The following is a 21,285-nucleotide window of genomic DNA, read 5'->3' as shown; positions in this document are numbered from 1 at the left end:
TTCTGTGTTTGCAGTGGTGCTTGAATATTGAGAATGAAGGGGAGATCAAACCTAAAATAACTGGAGGAATGCTGGGGATGTGCAGAAGCTTCTTGCTGTTTTTCTTTACTGGGGACCTGGCTCTTGCTGTCTTCTGAAAGCAGTGCATTCAAAACAACCTATCTTTATTTGGCACATTTGTGCTAGTGAAGCTGGCGTGCTACCTTGTTAGCTGGCATAATGCCATCCCAACAGATGGACAGGAGTATAGACAGCCAGGAGACCATGTACAAGCATCAGTATGTGTGTTGAGGGCAAGATCCCCTAGCCAGAAGTGTTGAAATGCTTGTCTGTCCCATGTTTCTGCGCTTGTGGCGAAGTAAGATGATGTACCAGACCTGAGCGGAAGTAGCTGCGCTGGTATTAGTTAATCCTTCACCTCCAAGGCAGAACTTTTCTGGTCATGCTGAATTTGGAATGGTATTCCTGTGGAAAGTCTGGGGATTCCTGAAAAACACTATTGCTTTCTGCATAAGATGTAGTTTAAAGTGTGGTGAGGCCAACTTTTAAAGTAATTTGTGCAATAGGTCGCACTTGTAACAGTCTCAGAGAACAAACAGAGCTCCATCAATGGTGACAAAGCCAGAGGTGTAAATGGCTGAGTCTAATTCTGCCCAGTTCATTGCGCCAAGATTTCTGCTAATCTTGGAAAGTGGCCAGAGCTTGTCTGTAGATTGCCACAGAAATTCATTGTTAGATTTCTCTGGACATCTTTCATGCTGTTTGTCTTTGCCTGAAGAGGCAGCATTTTCCCAGTGAGACACACAAAACCACATCTGTTAACATTAGGTGCTTTTGTAAATTCAAGTAGTAACTTGACTGCATTTATGGAATGAAAGACAAAGAAGAACGGATTCATCTAATGTGTAGTCTGAGGGACAGAAGGAAAGCCGTGGCTTCCTAAGATGATGGCATCAGTTGAACTCTAATCAGTTTTGAATTTGGGATTCAGGTAGTGGATGTTTAGTTTGGGAATGGCCACTTTTGTTTTAGTTCAAATTTGCTTCAAGGTGCTGAAATGTGCACTGAAAAAAAATCCCTGCTCATAACTGAAATGAGCACTTACTTGTAAATGTCTTGCTAACTGAAGTGGTTTAAATTTACTGGGATTAAACTGTAATCAGTCCCTAAATAGAGACTCCTTCCAGACTCCTGCTTGAGTTTACTTCATATAAAGAACTGGCAACCATTTCAGAAGAGTTATATTGTATTTTTAAAACAGAAGAAAATGATAGAATGCTATGAGGCACCCCACAAGGGATTGAGCTCTGTGGTTAAGAGGCCTACACAGTTGTAAGCAAAGACAGGCAGCTATATTAACAATGATAAATGAAGCCAGCGTTGTAGTATTTAATATTTGGAAAAATTGGAAAATTATCTTTGCAACCATAAAGGCTCTGTACTTAGATTTTTGATTCCGCCAACAAAGTATTAGATTCAACTTTTAGCTGAAATATTTTCACTTGGAAAATTCTGTCTTGCCATAGGTGTCTTGCTGAACATTTACGATCCCACGACTGCTGAGGTCAAGGTCTTTGGTCCATACTTTATCATGTGATACCTCTTCCTTATTATGTATTAACAGATATTTTAGGGTAGCTTTTCATGAAAGACGTGTATTTATATTCTGCTAATTTTAGCAAGTGGAACTAGTGTTGAAATGGGAATATTCACATTTGCACATAAGCAATCTAACAAAAGAATTTGTTCCCTTTAAGCATATTTAAACATAACACCAAGTATCTACTTATTAAATAGTCCTTGTCAGTCTGAATTGCAAAGGGTCCTGCAGATAAACTAGCAAAGTCCTTGATCTGGGTCAGGATCATGTTTGTTTGATGAAATATTAAGTGAATTGGTCCCAGTTTACTTCCAAATAGGTATATGTGTGTAGGTAGCAGAAATGTCTGTTGGCCTGCACCCAGCTTTAAGATTGTTGAGACATGACTGGTGAAGAGAAGGCTGAAGGGAATCAGATCAATGTATATAAATACCTGAAGGGAGGGAGTAAAGAGGACAGAGCCAGACTATTTTTAGTGGTGCCAGTGACAGGACCAGAGGCAATGGGCACAAACTGAAACACAGGAGGTTCCCTCTGAACACCAGGGAACACTTTTCTTACTGTGAGGGTGATTGAGCACTGATGCAGGTGGTGGAGTCTCTCACCTTAGAGATATTTAGAAGCCATCTGGATGTGGTCCTGAGCAAGTGGCTCTAGGTGACCCTGCCTGAGTGGGGGGTTTAGACAAGATAATCTCCAGAGGTCCCTTCCAACCTCTGCTTGGAAAATAATTGCTATTAAGATTGAATTCAAATTATACGTGCAGGACCTCTCAGCCAAAGGGAATTTAGTTCTTTTTTTTTAATGCCTTTTTGTTGTGTGCAGAGGGTAGTGAGGTGTATTCATCTTGTCAGCATACTTCCTCCTTTTTTCTGCAGGAAGTGCTCAGGATCAAAGCATTGAAGAGCAGTTGAAATGTACTCAGCAGGTCCTTGATTCCCTATTAGTACTGTTAGCGATTTTTTGTACAGCAGGTCCTTATGTGGAGGCATAGGAGAAAGCTGTGCCTGTGATCTCTCTCATCACTCTTTCCAAGTGTTACAGCTCCCAACATGGGGTTATTTGGGTGTATCCCAGTGAGAGCTTTGGGTCTTTGTGTGATAATAGCCTCTGTTCCAGTTTTTTGCCATGGCACGCTGATGAACTAGGTAGGAATACTCTTTGCCTACACAATACTCTACATCATTAGTTGCAGTGATAATATGATCACTTGTATATTCTTAAAGCAAAAAGAGAAACCACTTACTTAAGTGTAATCTTCTCTACAAATGTGTGGGTTACCAATTTGATTTCACAGACTCATTCCAAGACCACTTAGATTCATAAATTTCCACATGCAGTGTGACCAAATATGCAGTAGAATACTAGTGCTTGTCAGTTTGCGCTCATGTGTGTACACTAGATATTAAATCTTAACAGTAGGCTTTCTACCAATATATCCTTGTCCTTTGCACTTTATATTTTAAATTATAGTTAGTAACAACAGGTGCAGACTAGATTCTCCTGCAGAAAAATAAAATGCATTTGGATAGCTAGCAAGGAAAAGGAATGCACACTTCAGAATGGTAAATGGAACAGCTACAGTACAGTTGTATGCTGGATTGGCTGTGGTTCTCCTGAGCCATCTGAGCTTGTTAGCTGTTTGTATCAAGTTCAAAAATGTTTCCATTAGAAAGATGGAGTGCAAGTCCACCACACAATCCAAAGATGCTTGTTTACTCTTACAGTTCTCCTTTCATCTTTGTTACTTAATGATTCTTGGCTTTTCTCTTTTTTCTGTCTTCACTGTCATGTTGATGCAGCTGAGAGTGAATGCTGTCCTTATTTTAACTCCAGTCACTTTAGGTTTGGCTTTTCAAGCACCCAACTCACAGTGACTCCAGAATCAGACATTTAGCTACATTAAGAGCAATGTGGGTGCATTGCAGCAGCTGACTGTTTCATCATTTAGATAACCTTTCCTCTGCTTGCCACTGCTCTAATATACGTGTTTAGACCTGTGAATATGCTTTACCATGCTTGCTTTTTTTAGGTCTAAGATTTGCTACAGCTAGTTTTCTGTCACATGGACTCCTCACATGAGTCCTCTCTACTTTATTGGTTCTTGGTGGGATATATATCAGGGAAGTCTAGGCAGAGGGTTTTGAGATTATACTGTTCAGAGTAACTGTAATGTCTCAGTTCACCACTACAGTTAAACAACTGACAGAACTCTTAGCATGAAAGTATGCATTTAGAGCTACTATATATTTGACGCTTAATCCAGTCCTATCCCAGGGGCTCTGGAAACTTGAATTTGTATGCTGCTGCTGTGCTATTATATTAGCGACACCTGTATAAAATGGTGGTTCAGGTTGGAAGACCTTGGATTCTGTTGGCTTTGACAGGGAGAGAGGAGAGATGGAAACTGTGCAGGATGAGGTCCCTAGGTGGAGTTATTGGGCTGGGATTTAATATCTGTGTTCTGGTACCACCAGTCCCATATATTTAAAAGGCCTTAAGTTAATTCTCCAGAAGGTTTATGTTGTGAGATGCAGAAAACCAAAGCAAATTATTACGTGATAAAGTGGCTTTATGTTCTCTTTTAAAGTATTTTCTCATTTTTTAATTTCCAGGTGCCAACTGAGTCATGATTTTAAGTGATGGTCTTGTTTTTAATTTTGTGGAGTTTTTTTGTTGTTTATTTATTTAGTTTTTGTTTCTGGGTTTTTATTTGTTTGTTTGTTTTTACACCACTGATAGTTTTAAAGAGAACTTTTGGGTCTCACATAGCTGCTAATTTTTGGGAGCTGGAACTTTAACCAAAGAATCAAACACTTTAACATTTTTGATTGAAATCATCAAAGCTGGCAAAACTCGACTTTCTGATTGCAAGTTTATTTTATAGGCATGATCAATTGCAGTAGGTCATCTAAACACTGTGAAAAAATGAAGTAAAATGATGTATTCCTTCAGTCTGTTACTAAGTAGTTGAGGACATGCTGTCAATCAGCTCTAGCCATCAAATGTGTTCAGCCAAAACCCAAATGTGTTATACATGTTCATCTGTACTTATAAAGAGAGTGTATATATACAGAGTTTTAGATTGGGAGCTCTCTGTGCATATTTGAAAAGATTTTTGTGTCTTTGCATAAGGAATACTTTTATTTTAGTGTGCATCAAAAGTAACCCTAACTAAGCCATATAAAGGCATATCACATCCTTTGACTTTGTGACTCACTTATTTCTTGATTTTATGCCAAACACAAATTTCAGTTCCTTGTGTTTTACTTACAATAACATTAGTGTTTAATTCTACAGACTCAATCAAAGCTACACTTAATATAAAGAAAACAAAGTCTCTATTTTATAGCTGCATTAAATACTTTCCCCTAAAATGGTTTAGGAGATGGTTTTTTTAATTTATGTTTTTGTTTGTTTGTTTGTTTTTTCACAAAGCTAGAGACTTTGTTTTGGTTTTAGTACTTTGTATTTATAGTTGTGGAATGATCATTTTCTGGTTGATTTCACATTGAGCTCTCTCAAAACTAGTTGTAATAGTTCCATGCTCTTGAAATCTTTTTTTTTCTGCCACTGCTGTTACAATATATTATACTTTATATTCTTAAGCTATTAACTCGGAGCTCAGTTAATGATTTGTTGGTGTTTCAAGGGAGTGTATCTGGGTTGTTTGTATTGCTATTAGCTTTTTTTTTTTTTTTAACGAATGGCAAATAAAATAAATCCAATAGTGAAAAAAATCAAACCAGCAAGGAGTTTGTTTTATGGGGCTTAAATAAGATGGGCCAATGCATAATATAGCCATCTTGACCTATTTTTGGCAAAAAAAACAGCATGGTGTTTGGTAATTAATGATGATTTGCTTTTTCTTGAAGAGATGCAAAGGATAAATGGGACTTTTTTTTTTTCTTAATACCTCATCTCCAGTGTTTAAGGAAATTTGTGAGTTACTTCTGGACTGTTTTCATTGATCTTTGAACCCAATTAAATTTAAAGGTGCAAAATCAAAGACTATGACTACCTCTGCAGACTGGGGAAGTAGGATCTGCTTCCCAGCAGGCACTGGAATATCTTCAGTCTCTGTTCAACATAAGGACAACTGAGCAAACCAGGCAGAAGAGAAGTGATTTTGTGTCCATGGGCATGACAAACAGGAGAAAGAAACCTGTTCCCACTGAATCACTGAAATCCTAGTCTGGATTTTGTATCAGGTTTTGAAGGGCGTGTGTGTGGTTCTCACAAGTTATAGAATCATAAAATGATTTGAGTTGGAAGACACTTTAAGGATCATCTAGTTCCAACCCCCCCTGCCATTGACAGGGGTACTTTTCACTAGACGAGGTTGCTCAGAGCTCTATCCAGCCTGGCCTTGAACAATGCTAGGAATTGCCCAGAACTTCTCTGGGCAACCTGTTCCAAAAAGCATAATAATATTAAGTATTCTCATGCCATTCTATTACCCAACACATACACATGCATGCACACTGACTTATAGGAGTGCAGTGTGGACAAAAGCTTCCTTGCCATAGCCTCTCTGGAAGCATGGATGTGATTATACTAAAGTGCCAGTTGGATTTGGTCTGAGGGTGATCTTTAAATAGATGATGGATAAGGAGTAAAATAAAGCAGGGAGGGAAATACGGGGAATGTAAAGAGCGCTGTTTCTTCATCTTCATATTGTGCCTGTTAAAGTTCCACTTTTTAAGGAACAATCTCTGCTATTCCTGGACCTTCAAAATCATGTGGTTATGTGTGACAACATTACACCTGAAATGATGCAGGACAAAATGTCCTCTAAGCATCCTCAATTTTTACTGTATCCTAGGTTGGGGCAGTACTGAGATGCTGCCTTGAGTCTCACTGAAATTTGCTGTGACTTGACTGTGGATAGTAGCATATGGAGTTCCTTTGTTAAATATGGACCTGAAAGCACTCCTTTGTCCAGTGCCAACTACCAGGTGTTACTTAAATTTCCCCCTTAGGTCCATTTTCATTGCAGGACAAAATGTCATCTATTCTTTCTTGCTCTGGGACTGACTGCTACCTTACTTCCTTAACTAAGTGCTGGTATTTGTTTGTTAACAAGGTTCCTGTTTCCTAATGTCTAGTTTCTTCTTTCACTTTAGCAAGTGTATATGCACAGGGTAGTATCACAACTTTGTGATGATGGAGAGAAATTTTGGATAGACCAAACTGAGGGCAGAGCTGTATGGAACCACAGACTTATTTTTGCTTTCTGCTTGAAGATTTGGACATAGAGTGTCTTTTTCAGGCTTGTGATAACTGGTATTTGATGAATATCTGCCTTCATGCAACAAAATAATCCCTACAGTTATATTTATTGAATATTTCTGGGGTTTTTATACTTTCACTGAACTGATTTGCATGTGAAATTCATATAAGAGCACAGATGATCAAGTCAAAGCTTTTACCTCAACCTATCCTTGAGGCTGAGGGTATTACTTTGAGTAGTGTGGTCTGAAGGACAAAACACCTGAGTTGTGGCACCAACTGGAGAAGGTTTTACGGTGAAAGGTCAGAAAAGCACACCATAAAAAGGTGAAGTTAGAGGGGAGAACAGGACATTGAAAGGTCTGACTTTTCAACTGTTGGATTTACAAGCAGGCAGAGCAGATGAGCAAAACCTCATGGAGCAAGAAAAAGAACTCAGTGTCCTTTGCTGCAACCTGTGTTTTGGCGCTCTTCTTTCTCTTCATTACCAGAAGAATAATTCCATGAAATGCAGGTTTTCTGCTGAATTCCTTTGGGGTATGGATCTAAGTACATCTGAGTAGGACTAAACACTGCCTCCTATACCCTACTTCTTTTGAAGAGATACTCTTCCTCTCCACTTGATTAAAGTATCTGATATATGATGAACATGCAGCTGGAGTTACCGCCTATTTGCTTCCGACTGTAAGCAACCCAAGGAAAGGTTACGGCTTTTTACCTGTATGGTGATTTTTCCATCCTCTAGGTGGCTACAACAGTGATGTTGGTGCAGGTCTTCCCTTGAGTCACAATCTCTCAACTCAAATATAAATATATTTAATCCCCCTAGTGCAGTCATAAAAGAACCTTTACATGAACTGTTTTGAATTGATAACCATGTGAGATACATGGAGTTGACTTCCAAAATCAATAAAGTTTATAAGTTATTTTCAAGTTATATATGTGTAGATATGCATCTAGTCCTTGTTGTGCTCTTCCAGAGCTGCACTGAACTGCTCAACATAAGTGTGCTCAGGAAAGATTTAAAGTCTAATGCTGTTTCCGAAGCAGAGCTGCCAAGGTTTTACTACTCCTGTGCAAAAATGTTGCTGTAGGTGATGTCAGTGGGAGAAGATACTGCAATGCTATTTCTGGGAAGATGTAAAATCTATCTATTTTATAATCATACTTTTTCCCATCTTAGCAATCTCTAGTCTTAGCATCATGTTTGGAGTTTTTTGGTGTTTGAGTTTTGGGGGTGGGTGGGTGGGTGGGTTTGCTTTTTTGGGAGGGGGTTTGTGGTTTTTTTTTTTCAATCCCATTTTTACAGCTAGATGATAAGTTTTATTTTTTAAAGATCCCTCGCAAAGTATTCATCATCACTCTAGGGATAAATAGAATAGCATATGCAGTCTGGTGTAGGTGTAGAGGTAACTTTATTGAGTAGGAAATGGAAAGTGGAAATAGGATGCTTCATGTTTCCCTGTCTTTTGCAGTAGCCTTTTGTAGTCTGGACATCAGCAGAGGTACCAAGACAAATAGTGAACAATAGTGGAAGGGGAGAGAAATCAAGGGGAAAATAAAGTGGTAGAAAGAAATTTTGTGGGAGTGAGAGTTTGCTTTCTGTTGCTGCTGTTGCATTTTGTGTGGGTGGATTGGTGAATCACAAAGCAGGTGTAGGCAGTTGTGGGAGAGAAAGGCAAGAGTGAGTGAAAGGATGGAAAGAAAGCCAGTCCTTTCTGAATACAGGGGCCACAGTTCACAGGTTGGCAAGATTAAGCCAGTGAAGGATTTTTACAACAAGGAGATTGATTTTGATCTGAATCTAATCATTATGTGAATTCCAGTGGAATTGTATAACTTACCAAATCCAAGTATTCAAAGGTCATGAATTTTCTCTCCCTGTTCTCTCCCAGTTCTACTAAGACATCTTGAAATTGGTCTAAATGTCACAAGACTTTCAAAAATGATCCACAGTGATTTTATTTCCTTTTTTAAAAACTTTATTCTTTCTTTTCATCCAGATTTATCAATTTTAAGCTTTCTCTGAGACCTTGTAGAGCACCAAAACCAGCAGAAATATTTACACTGGTGTAGTCTAAGGTGTCTTAATTCTGTCTGGCAGATTCAAGCTCAGATATTACACTGATGACTTTTTAAATATGTCTTGTCACAAATTATTTGCCAAAAGTATTACTTTTGTTTCTCTCTTCAATTTATATAGATTTTTTTTATCCTCCTCAATAAAGGCAAGTATTTTTTTTCAAATATATTGAGAGAATTGTCTACAGCACGAATTTGTTCATGCATTACTTTTAATAGTTAGCCTCTGCAGATTGAGAGCGAGACTGTGGAAGTGTGCAGAGGCTTGACAGGTCCTAAGCTATTGTAAATAATGTTGACCTATGCTTGGTTTATTTCTTCTTTTACAATCTTAGTGCAGGCAGAATACTGACAGAAGGTAGACCCTCTCACAGGCTGTCCAGGCAGTGAATCTTTTCAGAAATGCTACTGGCATGTGGTTATAGAGTTCTGTAGTAGCACATCTGGGGAGATTCAAATGAAAAGCACTTCTTTTTTCAAGGATTGCAACACCTTTTTCAGCAAATGGGTGTCTGACCAGTGCATCAGGCTCTCTGCAGAAATAACCAGCATGTCAAAGTAAACTTGCTGCTTTTAATTGTCTCTGACCAGTAGACAGTAGCAATAACAAATCACAATGAGGATAAAACCTTTGTGTGTGTCACACTACACCACATCTTTTGTCCCTAGTTTCCCATTTTGACCCGTATTTTGATAGCTTCCCAAAGTCTGTGCACGAAATCCTGGCTGAAGTTGCATTTCTTTAGGGCAAGATGTGTGCACCTTTCACTGTTCCTGCACTGACTACAGGAATGACTGTGTAAATTCCAAATGTCCATTTGGCACAGGTGCAAAATTTTGATTGTGAAAAGAAGTTAAAACACTTGCTCTGTTTAAAAAGAGCTAGGAAAAAAAAAGATTAAATTTTCTGTGATAACTCAAAAATTAAGTACCTTTCTCTTGGTCTATTTTGATCTCACTTTAAAATAAAGCCTTAGAGCCCAACCTGTAAGTCTCCTACTTTGGCAGCAGCTCTATTTCTCAAGTACAGACCACTTGCCAGTCTTGCTAAGTAAAGAGGATTTGGGAACCCAGAAGTCCTGGATCATCCGTGCCTGTTGTGAGATGTCATAGAGCTTTGGGTTCTACTCTAGTGCCAAGAATGGGGACAGAAATATACTGATGTGCAGGGCAGACAGCAAGCCTGCAAGCTCTGAAGTCCCTGACTATGGATGTGATTTGACTGTAAAAATGGTTGCCATAAGGCGTTGCTGAGGCCAGGGGATTTAGCCAGATTAAATAAGGGATTGAATGCTTTTGTATAAATAACCAGAATATCCAGAATTATAGCTGTTAATACTAACAAACATGTTAAGTGGATATACTAACCTCAAGCTTCAGGGTTTAACTTCTAGTGATCTCAGCAAAATAACCCCCAAATAACAACCTTCTAAAGCACGGTATGTCCCAAATCTTACCTCTAGTAGGTTTACTTATTTCTTTTTCCAAGACACCCGGTACATGGCTCAGGCAAGAGGCAGGATGTTAGAATAGACGGGTCACAAGTAATATTCTGTGTGTCACTGTTTCTGTCTCCTGTGGCTTCCTCTGCTCTTACTCACTGTGAAGATTAAGTGATTTTGGTACATTTATTTATTTACAAAGTATTATCCAGCATTACTAAGGAGAAATGCATGGGAATAAGGTGTACATTGGCATGAGCTCCTCTTGTTAGTTGGACAGCAATAGCAGATTACTGGCTGTACTTGTTGTTCCAATAATTGGGCATCTTCACAGAAATATGTCAAAGGGTGGCAAGGAAAAGAAAAATCTCACCTTTCATTAGGTTTGCTTCTGTGGGCTGAAGTGATGACTCAACTTTCAGGCATGAAAAACACCTATAGTACCACACCTCCCTGGCAAAGCCAGGTGCAGGAGCAGTCCAGAGGCTAATTCTTGAGGGAAACCCTTGAAAGGCACTTGTTCTCCATGCCTGAATAACATCTAGTGTTGTTACCTCAGGCATTTTTCTGTCCAGCCCTGTTAGTAAAAGAGCATCATACAGAACTGTTGCTTTGCTTGGAATAGCCTTGCAGCACATAAAATAAAGGTCAGTACCTGTAACCTAAAGAGCTCAACTAGAGAATGCACAGATTTTGAAACTCAATGGGCTTTAGTCCGTGGTTCTCAGTTCTTATCTCTTTGGTGCAACTGAAAAATTTCTGTCATCTCTTTCCCAGTTTATAGGTAGGAAACTGAACGTACACAGGGAAAGAAAATGCTGGAGACCCCTGAGTAGTTTAGAAGTGGACCTGGTAGGAGGGCTGTGCCTGTTATGCCTGCTGTCCTTAAAAGAAAAAACAAACGTGTTCTTCAGGATTTCATACAGGCACATGAGCTCCCAGTTCTATTTCTTTGTGTCTTGTTTGTTTCTGATGATCTTCTTGTAAGCTAGGGTTCATTGTGGAAGTACTAAAATATCACAAAAACATAGGATTACCAGGCAGGTTTTGTGCTTTCAATCAGTTAAACTTCTAGTTCTTTAAGAGATGGTTCTACTAGCTCTTGAACTGTGGGCATGGGCCAAGTGTCCTCAAACTAGGTAGAAAAGGACTCGTAAAAGGCAGAATTAATGAAATTCTGTAATTTGAGCAAGGCTCATTGACTTGCCAGATCCTACATAACCAACGATTTAAGCAGCATGAATTACAGAGGCATTATCAGTGCAGGTTGCAACTTTATTCTGCCTGGTATAAGTTGTTCCATTTCTCCATATTTCATTTAATGAAGGATGCTTTGAGGTTAGAAAGTGTTCTGAAAAGTCCTAAGCAAGTGAAATTCTGTGATTCCTGCTAAAATGCAGAATTCAGAAAAAGATTTTTCCATAAAGACAGAAGACAGATACGTTTTTTCTTCCTCCTCTGTTCTCGTGAATGAGAAAGCAAGGATAAGCAATGTATATGCAAGAGTTCTACCTGCCTGCAAGATCAGGGAGATGACTTACACTTGTAGCTTGTTCTGCTACACCACAACTGCAAATGTCAAAATGTCTTTCTTTGTCTCTTGTCCACTGAGATATGTGGCTAGGTGTTCATGACAGTCACATAGTTAGGCAGCATTCAGATAAAAAACTTCAAAGCAAAATGTTCTCCTCATTGTAATTCCTTAATCTATTCCTGCTCATAGCAAAGGCTTGGGGAACTTTAGCAAGGTTATTATTTTTCTTTATTATTATTTTGCTACAGTGTGTGCTACTATACATTAAAGTATATCTTCAATGCCAAAAGGGACATCCATTGAGATCTAAGTATATTTCCTTTAAAGTGGTTCTTTGTAAGCATACCTACTTATGCAGAGAGAACAGATAAAGATGACAGGAATGAGAAGGGAATCCAGACTTCCCTCCTTTTACAGGTCAGGAATTTTAAACCCTGTGGGACAGAACACAAATGCACTCTCTGGGGTAGCTAATGACTTTGTTCTGTTGCTCAGAGGAAAAGCTATTTTGCCTTGATTTCATTGGGGTTTTTTGCTAGAAGATGCTTATTCTAGTGAAAACGGCAAATAATGGAAACATTTTTCTTTTGTTCACATGCATTAATGGGCCCAGGCCTCACAGTTAACTGCATTGCTGGAAGTAAGGGGAGTATCCCACTTGCAGACTCATGCTGGAATTAGCATTTGAAAGATTGCTCCCAAGTGGGCAGTTTCTTCTGTCCAGTTGAACTACTTGTGAAGTAGGAAATCAAGAGTTGATTTTATTTCATATGCAAACAAGGCTAGGAGGATTCAAGCTAGAGCACATTTTGTGCACATTTTCTAGTTGTCGATGTAGTTAGTGAAGGGATGTTGGCCAATAAAAGGGCACAAATAGTTTCCTAATTGGTCAGTTGGACTCTAGTGCATCAGAGTCATCTTTTGTCCCTGTTGCTAATGTCCAGTGCCAATCTCACTTTTACATTCATTTCAGATTTCACAGGCTTTCTGAAAGCCTCTTTCATCCTCTGGCCCAGAAGTGTCTTTGAGAACTCTGCCAAGGGCTTGATTTGCTGGATCCAAGTCACACTGATGTGACATGTCTGTGGTTACAGATATCAAAGAGAACCCCTCCAGTGAGGTGATGCAGGCAGCTAAAAGTCAGAGCGACAGCTACTTAAACCTTTCTCTTGCATGAATTGGCCTGTCTAGTGCTGGTGTGTTTCAGTGAGACCTGACTGTCACGATTCCAGTTTCAGAACTTATTTAACTTTAATGACCTTTCCTGGTCTTTCTTGTGCAGTAGTGCAATACCCTAAGCCAAAACACCAGCAGCTCTTTTATTACAGAAAATGCTATGAATTCTATTGGCTAGTTTTATGCATTTACAACCACTCTTTAGAATACATAGTAAGTAATAAACTTTCCTGCTTGATTGAATACTTAAGCAGATATGTTCTTCTGTAGTTTATGATGCTAAAATTGCTGGCCAATTTTCATGAGCCTTGCATAGAGTATCAGAGTTCTCTGGATGACACATACTGTAATTCAGATAGTACACTGTACTGGTACATATGCTCTGACATGTTTGACCACTACTGCTAAGTGAGACAGGAGGCTCCCTCACACATTTGTGCAGCAACAGAACTGAACCACCAGCAATAGAACTGAATGCAGAGAGCTAGACTCATGGTAGTTGTGGTGTATTCCAGTTCAAGTTATCTTTCTTAGATTGGGTTGGGACTAAGACATATGAAAACTGAATTAAGCCTTTGAAGGATTAGAAGTAGTAATTATAACCAGGCAAACATTTAATCATATGCAACAAAAACAATGCCTGCGTACTTCTTTAGCTTGTGTTATATTAAATCTTCTGGTATGGTAAGCCAGTTCAGAATAGATTTTTTTGTTTAAGACTTTAAATTCAAAATTAAAGGCTTCCTTAAACCTTCTTTTTGTGATTTTTCCTGTGAAGTTTATAAAGACAAATAGAAATTTGTAATTGATTCTTCTTACATTATTAGTATGCAGATTCATCTGAGCATGAGATTCCAGGGAAACCCGGAAGTTACTGCTGTTAAGCTTCCTCGAGAACCTACTGAAGGACATAATGTGCTTTCCCATATCCCTGTGTTACCATGATCTCTAATATAAATAGTTAAAAAGGAATAGGAGGAAGGATGTGTTTTGTTAGAAAGTCCTCAGAACTCATTGGTTGAGGTGGTTAAGAAAGCTGACAATGTAATTGCTGTGGAGACTTCTCTTCTGAGCTTCTCGACCAAGACAGTGTTCGTTGGCTGGGCTGAGGTCAAGAAGGCATGGAGAAAAAGGATAAAAACCTGTAACTTGACTGTTAGGCAGGTTTAATACATAACAGACAGTGTAGAGTGAGGGCAAATTGAGCATGATAGGAAGCAGAGATGAATCTCAAGTGTATAGCCACAGAGACTGTAACCTTGCCATATGAGATCCAAGAGAATTGCAGTATTCATCCATAGTGAGTACTGCTTTGGCCCAACCCTCTTGCCTTATGCTCCCAATGTTAAAGGTAGGGAATGAATAGGAAGAGTACAGCTGTCATCTTCTATTTTCTAGTATGGCTAAAGGTTATAGAGGTGAGTACCTGGAGGCTGGACAGCTGGGGATTCAAGAAGAGACAATTTTGGTTTTGTTGCTGCCCTTGGGGCATGTCTCATTGTGCATGTCTGTGCCTCAGACATGATGCTTTATCTTTTTGCTTTACCTGCCTTACAGAAGTCTGCAACGGAAACATGCCACTTTACAGTGTGCCTTACATGATAGCCTGGTGAGCCTAGATACAGGTTTGAAGCTGAAAATTTGCTATTTCTTTCAGGGCCTTTGTCGTGGGTTGAGGTGGCTGGGCTTTTTGGTAATGGGGTAGGGTGGCTTCGGTTAGAAGCTGCTAGAAATTTCCCCCCCAATGAAGCCAATGATAGCTGGCTACAGGAGGGACTTCCTGCTGCTGGCGAAGGGAGAGCCAATAATTATGCCTCTGTGATAACATATTTAAGAACAAGTTTTGTTGCGCAGAAGAATTCCAGCCAGGGGAGAGCTGACTAAAGCTCCCAGGCAGCCCCGCTGCAGGATCGGGCAGGGGGTGGGGGGCAACAGCAGCCTGGGCCAGGTCTCCTGGCACCTCGCCTGGAGCAGGCAGTGGCGTCCCGGTTGAGCCACCCGTGCTGCCCTCGGCAGTGCCAGATGAGCCGAGCGCCAGCCCCTGCGAAGGGGCGGCCCACCACAGTGCAGCCGAGCCCATGCTGGAGCATATGGATGCATGGAAGGAGGCCATTACCCCCCGTGGAAGGCCCAGGGTGGAGCAGAGTCCTTCAAGAGACTTGTGGTCTATGGAGAGGAAAATCCACGCCAGAGTAGGTTATTCCTGGGTAGGACTCATGGCCCTGTGGGAGATCCACATCAGTACAGATCACCCTATGAAGGACTGCATCCTAGGAAGGACTATCGGGGTGCAGAGAACCCCCCCCCTGCACTCCATGGAAAAGTGACAGTAGATATAGAAGAACTACTGCCTGAGGGGTAGACTCATGTTGGAGAGGTCTGTCAAGGACTGTTACTCATGTGAGGGACCCCACGGAAAAGGGGAAGGACTCAGAGCTGTGGTCCCCCCTGTAACCCATGGTGAGGACCATGGTGAAGCAGACTGTCCCCCTGCAGCCCATGGAAGAGTGACCTATGGAACAGCAGATTTAGAAGACTTGTTGCCTGAGGGGTGGACTTGTCCCCCTGCACTGTTGTGGGGGAAGAAGGGAGAACATGGAAGGAAGGAGGGGTGGATGGAAAGTGTGTTTAAGATTGTTTTATTTCTCACTGTTTAGATCTTATCCTGTTAGTAATAAATTTAGTATTAACCCCACGCTGAGTCTGTTTTCCTGTATGACTTCTCCTAGCTCAGAGCGACTTTAGTGGGTGCCTAGAATCCGGCCAAGGTCAACCCACAACACCTTATACTTTAACTGATTGATATCTTGTGTTCTGACTCTAGCTTGTATTGCCATAAATACTTCTCTTGAACATTCTTCTTTACTTCTCAGGATTGTTTTCCAGATGTGGCCCTGAAACACTACTCTCCTAGTATTTCTTCACATCACTACCATATTTATTACTTTTTATCTTCTGAGGGACATATCTAAGTAGGGTATTTACCTCTGGTGCCTTCTGTTTATAAAACAGAGAGCAAACTTTCAGGTAGTTATACCTACCCCACATGTAGCAGGTTCTCAGGGGTCAGTAACTTACCTGATATAATGAAAGAGACTGTATAAAATGTGATGTATAATCTCTTCATCTGTCCATTGAGTTTAGACCCTATCTTTTACAGTGGCAAGTGAAAACCATTCATCCATTAGTCACGATACTGATAAATATGGGGATCTTTGCAGGGATGATGGGTTTAAATATTAAAGCTCTGCCCTAAAATATTTGCCCTGATAATTGAATTTTCTCTGCTGTTTGAACCATATATGCAGCAGACTTTAACATTTAACTCAGGACTAATTATTTGGAGTTTGTCTACAAGCCAGATGTGTAAAAACATGGAAATGTTTTACTAAGAGATTGGTAAGACATGGAGATGCTAGTGTAGAAGGTCAGTGTATAAACTGGAACATTATTTATGTTGACTACATTTCTCGTGCTCATATTTTTCAAGTATTTTATCCACTTTTATTAATATTTTAACATCAGTATTATCTTCAAAGGTAGTTCTAAAATATAGTATATTCGATGTTTTTAAGCCTAATTTCCCTGTGTTAAATGATTTCTGAACAGTGTAGGGTTTTCATGAATTTATTCATCATTTGAAATTGTCTTGATCCGTAGATTGTTCTCAAGAAGCTTGTTATGACTATACAGCATAAAATAATTGAGCCGTGTTGGTTACTTTGATTGGATTAAACTAGTTCTTGGTATAAGGATTTGGGTGCAGATACCTACAATTTCAAGTCCCAAACTTGATTTCCACCAACATTTGCTGACATTAAGATTGTTCCTGCTTAATGACTTTGCTTACTTAACTTCTCACAGAAGCAGCTGAAAGTATTGGCTAGTTGTTACTGCTGTAGTTATTTTGGGGATATTACACTATTTCAGTTTATCATAGGCCTATTTTTACATGAATAATTAGAGAAAGAAAAACAGAAACTATACCTGATCTAGTGTCTGTGAAGCACATTGAGAACTTTCTTCCAGAAAAAGGAAAATTAAACAGCAAGTGGAAGACAACACTGCTGTAGTGACATTGCAGCAAATGCTTGTTCATATGAGTAGGGATTTCTAGAAAAAAATAATCTTATACATAAGGTGATTAAGACAACTAAACCCAGCATTGCTTCTTTGTTGTTAAACAAAGATGTTATTCTCGCACTTGTAAGATTTAGTAAGACATTAAGCATGTGTGCATGATGTCAAGATATTGGCTCTAGCATGTGTTCTTACAGCCTTTATAGTTTGTGATGACATAATTAGGTACATTCTGTGAAAGTAACTTAAAATGTTACTGTCTGTTCCAATGAATTGAATGTATTTGGTCTGGGATATCTTGCTGGAACATTTGCACAGCCTTTTGTCTGGAGGCTCAGGGAGTTCAGAAGTGAAACCATCTTTCTTTTGTTCAGTGCAGTCACGTGTCTGCAGGTTTCCATATGTTTCCAGCGTCCAGAGATGCTGTCACCACTGAGTGCCTCATAAAACCCCAAGATCCCTGGCAAGAATCCTCCTTTGGATTTCCTGGTCTGATGAACAGCTGTACTTCATTGCAGTTTGCAGACAAACTTAGCCTGGAACTGAAATTGCTGTCTTAGATATTCAGAGGTACAGATCACCAAGCAGTACTGAGCTTGCTAAGCCCAAGCTCTCTTTTTGTATTTCCTGCTTGTCCTCTTTTACAAATGTCTATGCAGCCCTTATAATTAGTTTGCCCTTCTGTTTCTGTCTCCCAGTTATTAAATACTTCATACTTGGTACATTGCCATTCTTCTTAGGATCTCAAAGCACTTGGAGACCTTAATTCACAACATCTTCTGAAACAGATACTTAGGGCATCTAAAGTGTTATAAGCAGCTCAGCTGGGGGACAATGGGCTAGCTCACCCAAGACAAGCATGTCTGTACACAGCCAAGAACAGGCTGCAAGTGTTCAGGCTCCAACTTCTGCTATTGTATTCACTGTATATGTAATAATATATACAATAAATGTATTGTAACTTAAACAAAATAATAAAAAAAGAAAGCATACAGTCAATGTGCTGTTGTTAAATTCCCAGTGTTTATTGTAAAGTGGCACCAGGAAAAAAAAGGTAAGTTGAGTTATGGTTTGAATCCAAGCTGAGTTTGTGCAGGTATATTAAATCATGCTAAGAATTTATATAAGAACAAGATACCCTGCTCCACCAAAACTGACTCTACAAGAGCTACATTTTTGGAAACTAGTGGTTCTAAAGCCAGAGTGAACAAAACAGTAGTAATTTGCAGCTGAGGTCTTTCATCAATCTGGAATTATTCTAACTGTATCAACTCCTTGGTTGCTATAAATCAGTTCTTATTCCTGCTCTGTAGTTGTGCTCAAAATGAGCAAGACTAGTTGTAAATGTTCTTTTTCAAAATTTCAGACTTGGGACTCAGCAGGATCTTGACACTGCACTATTTATAAAAGAGTAACTGTGGATAGATTTCATAATATAAGAGCTTATATGGGAGAGGAACCAAAGCAAGGTATGTGTGTGTGTGGTGCTCCCTGGATCCCAGAAAAACGTCTGGTTTGAGCTGCTTTTTCAGGTATGTTGCCACTCTGCTGTGAATGGAAAAAAAACCCCAAATGTGCTCTAGTCTGAATTTGGCCGCGGTGTTTCTCTTTCTCAGGAACTCAGCTGGCCTTGCACGTCTTGAAAGTGGAGATTTACGGGTTTTGCTGGGCTCTCCAAAAAGCTGAAGGAGGTTGCATTTGTGGATTTTTAAAAGCCATGGTTGTTGTTCCAAGACAGCTGGGCCCCACACACAGAATTTTTCATCTTAAGTTCTGACTTAATTTGCTCAGAGCTCTGTGGGCGAATCACTTGCTGCCTGCCTGGGTAGGGGAGGGACTCACGGTATTGAACTTGAGTCATCCAAGGTGGATGGTCACACTTGGAGTGTGGTCTCTCCCTGTGGGTAATGGTAAGAAGCAGTAAACCAGGCTCTGACATCAAATCTCCTGTTGGAAAAACTGCCCTCCTTCTCCCCTGAACCTAAATGTTTCGATATCTGACACAGGGTTTTCTATGTGACAGGGCTCGGCAGCATAGTCCTAAATGCAGACCTGTGCATCAACATCCTGGCTGTGCCCACTGTGGATTGTTTTGAGAATGGTTGTCCCATCTGCTCTGTGTTTACTTGCACGTGGAATGGTGTTTGCACAGAAAGGAAAGCTGTGAGTATTTGAAAATAGCATGAGATCAAATTCTAGTTTTCTAAAAGACAGGTAGGGAGAAGAGAAAGCGTAACTGTGTCATCTTAGAAGCAATAACATGCATGCAAGCTGGTGTGTTTATATTTATGCAAGGAGCTATTCCCTGAGGTACCTACCTTGTCTGACTGTATGTCTAATATAATTCCCTTAAGGCTGACCTCTGCTTTCAGCACAGAACACTGCGGGATTACTGCTGTAGCTGAAATATTCCATGCATCTAAGTGTCCCTCTAGCAGAGAAATATGCTAAGCATATTCTCACTGTGGGAAAGTTCCCAACTCTTTCAATTGTTAAAAAGATATATTGCTTCCCTCATCCTTCGATCATCCTTTGGACCATGTAGGACCCTTATTACTTGACTTTCTAAATTTAGCAATATTAGCCACCTTAAAAAATTATTTTAGTGCCCTACAAAACTGCCACTCAAAAGGAGAAAAAAAGATATTTTTCTCTCCTTCATAATAGTTTCTGTTCGAAGTGCTTTCTTTTGATGAAAAATGTTTTCTTTTAAACCATTGAAAAGAATAGAGAAGTATGCCAGACAGCCTCACTAAAACAAGTTGGCACAGAAGAGGACATGAGAGAGGAGGGGGAAAAAACACAAACGTGGAGCATTACTACTAGTGGGCTGAAAAACAGTACCATTTCACATCAAGAAACTAACTGGACCTTGAAAAAGGACACAGAAAATTGGCAGCATTTTAAGTCTTAGTGCAGAGTTGGTGCTTTAGTGATGGCTGACTGAAACCTGAGCATTGATGTAGAGGTGATATATGAGCAAGACTTTTTTGGGTCTCCTTTTAATTTTAAAATAACATAGCTTTAAATCTAAAACCAAGTTTGAAACACAGTGGAAATAGGGTATAGATATTTAAGCTGACATCTTCTCCTTTGTAACTAGTGGGTGGTGTGATAAGTAAAATCCTTTTAATCTGTGTATATGTAAACAAACTTCATGTCTTTCTGCCTAATAAATATTGCACATGTGAGGTACAATGACATTACTTCATAGGCTCCCACCTCTGTTCTTTGATTTATGCATTTACAGCACAATATCCCCACATGATATATACTGGATTATTCTTTTGGTACCCACCTGTCTTGTTTCTGCTAGACTCTTGGAATGCCTGGAAACCTTCTGCCATGCAAAATCTAGTAGGATAAACATGAATCATTTCCTCTTTACCGGTTTCCTGGTACTTTGTTGTGAGTCCCCAGGCACTAGTTTTGAGACTTTCCTGGAAGACACTTATTTCTGAACTACTTTTGGTCTGGCTGTACTCTGTGTCCTGGGAGACTGTCTCAGACTTTTTTCTTAATCTGCTGGTTAACCACATGATGCGTGAGTTGGTAGGTGCCCAGGCTCCCATTTGAAGCACATGTTCTACCTCCACCTCAAATCCTGGGCATTGAGGGTAGGGAACCTGCATGTGCTGCTCACACTTTTCCCTGCATTTTGGGTGAATTATGCTTGTTGGCAGGTCTGTCCTCTGTATAACATGGATGCAACAGAGTCATGCCCTCAGGCATGGGGACTGATGTGTGTGTCCCTGTGCCAGAAAATTCTTGTCTCCTGGACAAGTAACCCCTTTTTCTGAACACATACTTTTTTCTCCTCTAGTTACCCCTCAGCTCTTTCAGCAATACTGCTGGGAGTCTTTCCATGCCTTTGGACCTTCACTTAGTAGGGAAGCAATTTAAACCATCCAAGCATGAGATGCAGCATAATCGGCATCTTCTCTCTCCCAGTTTGACACCTGCAATGTATCTGCAGTAGCTCAAGGGGCTGTGTTCACACAGCCATGCTGTGGTAGGGGAAGACCAGCTCTTCACTGAGTGGTTGTCCACATACATCTCATGTTCTTGTCCCAGTGATGATGTTCCAGTGCATCTTGCAGCTTCCCTCTTCCCACCCAGTTCCTGGGAATTTATTTGGT

The 21,285-nt window shown here is 40.0% G+C and overlaps 1 long non-coding RNA gene across 1 annotated transcript; it reads left to right on the top strand.

The window, feature by feature from the left end:
* Positions 1-17,525: 17,525 nt before the first annotated feature.
* Positions 17,526-18,797, top strand: LOC108494200. Its single transcript, XR_001873770.1, has 3 exons — positions 17,526-17,716; positions 18,513-18,678; positions 18,763-18,797. It is a non-coding gene; the product is annotated as an uncharacterized LOC108494200 (long non-coding RNA).
* Positions 18,798-21,285: the final 2,488 nt, after the last annotated feature.

The sequence above is a fragment of the Lepidothrix coronata genome, unplaced genomic scaffold (assembly GCF_001604755.1).
Source record: "Lepidothrix coronata isolate B3197 unplaced genomic scaffold, Lepidothrix_coronata-1.0 Scaffold23, whole genome shotgun sequence".
NCBI lineage: Eukaryota > Metazoa > Chordata > Aves > Passeriformes > Pipridae > Lepidothrix > Lepidothrix coronata.
Note: the sequence above shows the minus strand (reverse complement) of the source record. Positions and strands in the feature narration are given on the sequence as shown.